Below are 6,339 nucleotides of genomic sequence, written 5' to 3' on the forward strand. Positions count from 1 at the left end.
AACCCTGGCAACCACGTGGAGAGCGAGGACAGGGCTCTCGAGAGATTTCAGTAGTTTACCCCACCAAAGTTTATTGGGGGGCCCGATCCGGATGTAGCTGAAAGATGGCTAGAGAAAATGGTGGATATTTTTGCTGCCTTGCACTACACCGAGGAAAGGTAGGTGACTTTCACCGTCTTCCAGCTAGAAGGGGCGGCCCGTTCCTGGTGGAACGTCATCCAACAGAAGTGGGAACGGAGCAAACGCCCCGGACTTGGATGAATTTCATGCGAGAGTTCAACGCTAAATTCTTCCCTCCTCTAGTCCAGGAACGGAAGGAAGATGAGTTTATCCGACTTCGCCATGGGGCCCAGTCTGTAGCGGAATACGAGAGTCAGTTCACCCGCCTATCCAAATTTGCCCTCGAGCTGATCATGACCGAGCAGCGGTGAATAAGGCATTTTATCCAGGGCTTGAACGTAGAAATTCAGAAGGACCTCGCGGTGGCCCAGATTAATGCTTTTAGCGAGGCCGTGGAGAAAGCCCAACGGGTGGAGAGCGCTAGGCTACAAGTGTGGAACTTCCAGGCAAAGAAGCGAGGCTTTCCTGGAAGTAGTTCAGGGCAGGGGGATAAGGGTACCCCTCCCAAGTTCGGATGGGGAGCCGGAGGTGGACGACAGTCGGGAGTAGGCAGAGGGGCTCCGTCCAGGGGTGGCCCAGCTGGGAGAGGCCAAGGAGGAAATTTCCAGAGGGGTTCAGGTTCGGCGTCGCGTGGACCTTGTGGGTACTGCGGAAAGCCAAATCATTCTGAGGACAACTGCTGGAAGAAAGATGAGAAATGTCTGCGTTGCGGAAGTGCAGACCACCAGCTTGCCACCTGCCCAATCCTAAAGCAAGATGGAAAGGGAAGTCAACCACCATCAAAGACTAACGCTGGACCAGCTAAGGGAGATGGGATGAAACCTAAGGTCGCGGCTTGAGTGTACTCATTAGAGCCACAGCAGGTCCCAGATTCCTCTAAGGTCGTAGAAGGTACGATCCCTGTATTCCACCACTTTGCAAAGGTTTTAGTAGATTCTGGTGCCACCCATTCCTTTGTTAACCCTAATTTCATGTGTGGCATTGACATAAAACCTGCTAGTTTACCTTACGACCTAGAAGTTAGTACACCTATGGGGGATCATCGTTTGGTTACTAGCCTGGTTTATAAGGACTGGGAGGTTTGGGTAGGAGAGAGGAGATTATTGGGGGATTTGATAAGCTTGTCCATCAAGGCGTATGACGTGATCTTGGGTATGGACTAGTTAGCCAGGTATAATGCCCAACTAGATTGTAAGAAGAAGGTGGTAGAATTCCGCATTCCTGGGGAGGCGACCCTAAGTTTAGATATAAGGGAAAGGTTAGCTTCATCCGCCCTGATCTCAGGCATTCGGGTTAGAAAACTGCTAAATAGAGGGGCGCAAGGATTTTTAGCCTTTCTAATCAATACCCCCACGGATAAATTGAAGGTAGAGGATGTGCACATAGTACGGGAATTTCCGGATGTATTCCCTGATGAGTTAGTAGCCTTACCTCCGGAGAGAGAGATAGAATTCAAGATCGACCTGTTACCGGGAACCTCGCCTATCTCAAAAACACCGTATCGGATGGCCCCTGCTGAACTTAAGGAGTTGAAGTTGCAGTTACAAGACCTTTTGGAGCGGGGGTTCATTCAAGAGAGTGGGTCTCCTTGGGGAGCCCCTATGTTGTTTGTAAAGAAAAAGGACGGAAGTTTGAGGATGTGTATTCACTATCGGGGCCTGAACAATGTCACGATTAAAAATAAGTATCCACTGCCCCACATTGATGAGTTGTTCGACCAGTTTGCAAGGAGCAGTGGTCTTCTCGAAACTGGACCTCTGCCAAGGGTATTACCAGTTGTTGATTAGGAAAAAGGATATTCCGAAAACTGCTTTCAACTCAAGATATGGGCATTACAAATTCATAGTTATGCCCTTTGGATTAACCAATGTCCCTGCCACCTTCATTAATCTAATGCATAGGGTTTTTAAGCCCTACTTGGACCGATTTATCGTTGTTTTTATTGATGACATCTTGGTTTGCTCCAAAACTCGCGAGGAGCATGAACAGCACCTAAGAATTGTTTTGCAAACCCTAAGAGAGCATCGGTTATACACCAAGTTCAAAAGTGTGAGTTTTGGCTGGAGAAAATTTCTTTTTTATGACACGTAATTTCTCATGAGGGCATCTTGGTTGACCCGGCGAAAGTAGAGGCCATGACCAATTGGAAACGGCCAGAAAACCCTACGGAGATTCGTAGTTTTCTAGGGTTGACGGGGCATTACCGACGTTTCATTAAAGACTTCTCCAAACTAGCAGGTCCTTTAACCGACTTGACAAAGAAGCATGGTCGGTTTGTGTGGGATGCCAAAAGCGAAATGAGTTTTCAGGAGCTAAAGAAAAGATTAACTATGGCGCCAGCTCTAGTCTTGCCCAACGGAGTAGACGGGTTTGCCGTCAATGCCGACGCGTCGCGGGAAGGTCTGAGGTGTGTGCTGATGCAGAACCGAAATGTGATATCTTTTGCCTCTAAGAAATTGAAACCCCACGAGCAGAACTACCCAACCCACGATCTTGAGTTAGCCGCGGTTGTTTTCGCTCTGAAGAAGTGGAGACACTACCTTTACGGGGTGACCTTCGAGGTTTACTCAGACCACAAGAGCCTTAGGTACCTCTTTTCACAAAAGGAATTGAATATGAGGCAGCGACGGTGGATGGAATTTCTGGAGGATTACGACTGCACTATCAACTACCATCCGGGGAAGGCAAACGTGGTGGCTGATGCCTTAAGTCACAAGGCTCAAGTAGCAGGGTTAATGATCAAAGAGTGGGATTGTTAGAATCCGTTTGCGAGTTGAAACCCTGCCTTGGGAGTCATAAGGTGGTTTTTGGTAACATTAAGGTAACATCCACCCTACTGGAGCGAATTAAAGAAGCCCAAAAGGAGGATTCGATGGTGCAGAAGTGGGGAAATAAGGTGAAAAAAGGGGAATCAACCGACTTCAACTTCAGTCCCGAGGGTATTCTAAAATACCGAAATCGAGTGGTGGTGCCTAAAGATGAAGCGGTGAGAACGGAGATCTTAGAGGAAGCTCATCAGTCCAGATACACAATCCATCCGGGTAGTAGCAAGATGTATCAGGATCTGAAAGGAGCCTATTGGTGGGACAATATGAAGAAGGAAATCGCTCTGTACGTGCAGAAATGTCTCGTCTGCCAACAAGTTAAGGCGGAACATCAAAAACCATCAGGCTTACTACAACCTCTTGAAATACCCGAATGGAAGTGGGAAAATGTCACAATGGATTTCGTTTCAGGTTTGCCACGAATGCAACGAGGACACGATGCCGTTTGGGTGATCGTCGATCGATTAACCAAATCGGCCCATTTCTTGCCTGTAAACATGAAATACTCCATGGAGAAGTTGGCTCAGGTGTACATGGAAGAGATCGTAAGGCTACATGGCATTCCTGTGAGCATCGTTTCAGACCGAGATCCCCGTTTCGTATCTCGATTTTGGCAGAAATTCCAAGAGACTCTGGGGACTAAACTCAACTTAAGCACCACCTATCACTCTCAGACGGATGGACAATCGGAGCGAACAATCCAAACTCTCAAGGACATGTTACGGACCTGCATTCTGGATTTTGGAGGTAACTGGGGTCAACACATGACCTTAGCAGAGTTTGCGTACAATAACAGCTACCATTCGCCAATTCAACTGGCTCCATACGAGGCACTATATGGACGGAAATACCGGTCACCGATCTATTGGGACGAAGTCGGCGAGAGGAAGGTGCTAGATCCAGCAACTATTCCATGGATGGAGGAGGCATGAGAAAAGGTCAAGTTGATACGACAAAGACTCCAAACAGCTCAAAGCCGACAAAAGAGCTACACGGATAATCGAAGAAAAGACTTGGAGTTCGAAGTAGGAGACCATGTTTTCCTCAAGGTCACACCGTTACGGAGCATCACAGCGGGTAGAGGAAAAAAGCTCCAACCGAGGCTCGTTGGACCTTTCAAGATTCTCCAAAGGGTTGGTAAAGTAGCGTATCTCCTGGAACTACCGTCCAGTCTCTCTCGAATTCACGATGTCTTCCACGTCTCGATGCTTAAGAAGTACTATCCCGACCCATCCCATATCTTACAGCCAGAGGAAATTGAAATAGATGAATCGCTCACTTACGAAGAGAAACCTGTACAATTGCTTGACCGGAAAGTTAAAGAGCTGACAAACCAGCAGATTCCGTTGGTTAAGATACTGTGGAGGAATCATTGGGTGGAGGAAGCTACCTGGGAGGTGGAAGAAGAAATGCAAAAGAAATACCCTAAACTTTTCGAGAGTCAAGGTGAGAAATTTCGAGGGCGAAATTCTTTTAAGGGGGAGAGGGTGTGAGACCCCATAAATTAATTGCATGCTTTTCCGCATTTTCTTTATTAGGAAAATTTTTTAGATAATTTTTATGAGTAAATATAGTTTTTAAATTATTTTTCTAGTATCGGTTAGTTTTTGAGAAATTAAGAGCGTATACAGGACGTGGGACCCGCTAGTGCGGAAAGTTCGGTAAAATTCGGCCAGTTAGGTTAAGTTTTGTATATCAGGATTAGTTTAGCAGGTGTTAAGAGATAATTGGAGGTTACCAATGGATGAGAGTTGGAGAGACAAAAGGATAGCCATGCGTTAATTAGAGTGCCATGTGTCACTTGGTGGTTAACTCTTGGACTTTTACCACGATTCACCACTTTAGCAATTAATACAAAAATTGACCAAAAACATCTTCATTTGCAAGCTTCCTTGGCCGGCCATCTTCAGGAGAAAAGAAGAGAAAACTCCCAACTTTCTTGCCTCCAATCTTGTTCAATCTTCTAGTTCAACCGATTAAACTTGGATTTCCTCCATAAAAACCTTTAGTTTAGTGGTAGTAAGGTTGGTTGTGAAGTGGTTTGGAAGACCAAGGTGCTAAGTGCTTCTTTTCTTGAGTTGGTAAGGTGAGTAGCTAAGGAACCTCTCTGTTCTTCTCAATAATATGTAATTAGTGGCTTATGTGAGTTAAAGAGAAGGTTTTAGGTGTTATTTCATGACATGTGGGATATATTGAGAATGTGGTTTGAATTTTTCTATTTATTCATTGAATAATATTTCTATGTTTTATTGACGTGTTTTATATTGGTTTGGGCAATAGAATGTTTGGAAAATGGTCTAGAATGAAGCTATATGGGCAATAAATTGTAACGAATTGCGGAAAATTTCCACTTTGTGAGGAAAATAATTCCAGATTAGGGTTTCCATTTTTCCCCAGTTCTGCCCAGACTGTTTTATTCCGCTAAAGTTAGGAGGCCGAATTGGCCTTAGTTAAAACATGAAAGTTGTAGAGAATGATTTTTTTATAGTTTTTAAAATCTCATCCCAATCGGGAGGCAATGTAGCCTATGAAAGACCGAAATACCCCTGCTGCCCTGTTTCTTCTGTCCGCTGAATAATCAGCTTCAAATGATTGGTTAGTTTGACCAGGGATATCTACTGATTTGGTTGTCGAAGACGTGTCTTCTTAAGTATTAATACCCTGCTATCTTAGCTTTCAGATATGTCTATGTGAATCACTTGAGAAAGTAATTGAGGAAGTATGTGGATGTGCTGAGAATTGATTGAATGAAATCAGGCGAACATGCTAGAAATGATTTCCGCCAGTAAAACCTCGAACTGGAAAATCTGGGGGGCTGTTTTGGTAAATTTGACCTAGATACATTGTAAAATGGACTGAAGTAGCCTTCATCAAAGTTTTAACCCTCTGTCTTACTTCGAGAGGCATAAATTTCACATCCATCGATAATCGTAGCCCCAGTTGTGTCAATACGCTAAACGACGTACTATTTTTGGCTTTACGGGCCTAACTTTCATTTCCGGACTTTCCCTAGCTTACTTAGTATTTATATGTTCTAATGGAGTCTTATTTTTGGTAGTATGTGGATTCGGTTTATGACTCGTATTCGAGTCTCATTGTGCTTGTTTGAATGTTTTAGGGCGTGACGGTGATTCAAGACGCTCTTTGGGCGGAAGTGTATGAAATTTCATTGCTTGCTTGGTGAGTGTACCACTCACTTGCTTGTTACTATGTGGCTTTGTTACACTTGAAATTGATGCCTTGAATGCTTATTTGCACCGTTGAGATTGGTTCAAGCGAGGGTGTACTTGATCACTCTCACCCTTTATGTCTTACATATGACTGTTTACTGTGTTACTTGAATGGTATATGAAATATTGGAATTGGTGTCGTTTGGACGAGTATCCAATAACCA

Source organism: Coffea eugenioides, chromosome 7, assembly GCF_003713205.1.
Source record: "Coffea eugenioides isolate CCC68of chromosome 7, Ceug_1.0, whole genome shotgun sequence".
Classification (NCBI taxonomy): domain Eukaryota; kingdom Viridiplantae; phylum Streptophyta; class Magnoliopsida; order Gentianales; family Rubiaceae; genus Coffea; species Coffea eugenioides.